The sequence below is a fragment of the Marmota marmota genome, unplaced genomic scaffold, assembly GCF_001458135.2.
Source record: "Marmota marmota marmota unplaced genomic scaffold, marMar, whole genome shotgun sequence".
Taxonomy (NCBI): domain Eukaryota; kingdom Metazoa; phylum Chordata; class Mammalia; order Rodentia; family Sciuridae; genus Marmota; species Marmota marmota.
Window position 1 is genome coordinate 33,685,449 of NW_025999990.1, and position 2,407 is coordinate 33,687,855.

A 2,407-nucleotide genomic window follows, 5' to 3' on the forward strand; every position below is an offset into this window, starting at 1 on the left:
TTTTTTTTTTTTTTTAAAGAGAGAGAATTTTTTAATATTTATTTTTTAGTTTTTCGGCAGACACAACATCTTTGTTTGTATGTGATGCTGAGGATCGAACCCGGGCTGCACGCATGCCAGGTGAGCGTGCTACCGCTTGAGCCACATCCCCAGCCCAAGAAGCTTTTTAATTTTATGCCATTCCATTGAATAATAACTCTTTGGCATTATTTCCTAAGCTTTAGGGATTCTGTTGAGAAAGTCATTGTTTGTGCCTCTATGCTAGACTGTTCCCTCTACATTTTCTTCTAGGAATTGCATAGTTTCTGGTGTAATTTCTAGATCTTTGATCCATTTAGAGTTGATTCTTGTGCAGGGTAAGAGATAAGAGTCTAATCTCATTCTTTTACATAAGAATAACCAGTTTTCCTAGCACCATTTGTTTAAAAGGTTGTTATTTCTCCAGTGTATGTTTTTGGCACCTTTTCACATAGATGACTCTTGGTGGGTTTATCTCTGTGTCTTCTATTCTGTGCCATTGATCTACATGTCAGTTTTTATGCCAATACCATGAAGATTTTGTTTCTATAGCTCTGTAGTATAGTTTGAAGTCAGCATTGCTGCTGCTGCTGCTTCTTTTTTTCTTTTTTTAAATTAGAATTGACTTGGCTACTCTGGGCCTTTTATTTTTCCAAATGAATTTTAGGACTGTGAGAATGTCATTGGTATTTTGATGGGGATGGCATTGAGTCTGTATATTACTATTAGTAGTTTAGCTATTTTAACAATATAATTCTGCCTATCCACAGGAAGTCTTTCTGTATTCTGAGGTCTCCTTCAATTTCTTTCTTCAGTGTCTATAGTTTTCATTGTAGGGGTCTTTCACCTCCTTGGTTAGATTTATTCTTAGGTAATTTTTTTTAAAGGCTATTGTGAATGCAATTGTTTTCCTCATTTCTTCCTTGGCAGATTCATTGTTGGTATATAGGAAAGCTATTGATTTTTGTATGTTGATTTTGTAACCTTCTGCTTTGCCAAATTTGTTTATTAGCTCTGACAGCCTTTTAATGGAGTTTTTTTGGATCTTCTAGGTATAGGATCATATCATCTACAAATAGTTATGATTTTACTTCTTCCTTTCCTATTTTTTTAATTCTAATTTGTTATATATGACAGCAGAATGCATTTCAATTCATATTACACATATAGAGCACAATTTTTCATATCTCTGGTTGTACATAATGTAGAGTCACACCATTCTTGTCTTCATACGTGTACTTAGGGTAATGATGTTCATCTCATTCCACTGTCTTTCCTACCCCCATGCCCCCTCCCTTACCTTTCCTTCTCTTTGCCTTATCTAGAGTTCGTCTATTCCACCCATGCTCCCCCAGCCCCATTCCCATTATGAATCAACATCCTTACATCAGAGAAAATTGGGAATTTGTTTTTTTTGGGGGGGGATTGACTTACTTCACTTAGCATAATATTATCCATCTCCATCTCTTTACCTGCAAATGCCGTGATTTTTACTCTCTTTTAATGCTGAGTAATATTCCATTGTGTATATATACCACATTTTCTTTATCTGTTCATCTACTGAAGAGCATCTACGTTGGATTCACAAGTTAGCTATTGTGAATTGTGCTCCTATAAACATTGATGTGGCTGAATCACTGTAGTATGCTGTTTTTAAGTCCTTTGGGTATAAACCGAGGAGTGGGATAGCTGGGTTCCATTCCAGGTTTTCTAAGGAATCTTCATGCTGCTTTCCATATTGGTTGCACCGATTTGCAGTTCCACCAGCAATATGTGAGTGTGACTTTCTCCCCAACACTTACTGTTGTTTGTATTCTTAATAGCTGCCATTCTGACTGGAGTGAGATGAAATCTTACTTCCAATTCTCGGGTCACTAGAGATGTTGAACATTTTTTCATATATTTGTTGATTGATTGTATATCATCTTCTGAGAAGTATCTGTTCAGTTTATTGACCCATTTATTGATTGGGTTATTTGGTTTTTTGATGTTAAGATTTTTGAGTTCTTTATATATCCTAGAGATTAGTGCTCTACCTGATGTATGTGTGGTAAAAATTTGCTCCCATTGTGTAGGCTCTCTATTCACTTTACTGATGGTTTCTTTTGCTGAGAAGAATCTTTTGAGTTTGAATCTATCCCATTTATTGATTCTTGATTTTAATTCTTAGGAGTCTTTTTAAGCAATTTGGGGCCTAATATGACACGATGGAGATTTGAGCCTTTTTTCCTTCTATTAGGCTCAGGGTCTCCGGTTTAATTTCTAGGTCCTTGATCCACTTTGGGTTGAGTTTTGTGCATGGTGTGAGATAGGGGTTTAATTTCATTTTGTTGCATATGGATTTCCAGTTTTCCCAGCACCATTTGTTGAAGAGGCTATCCTTTCTCCA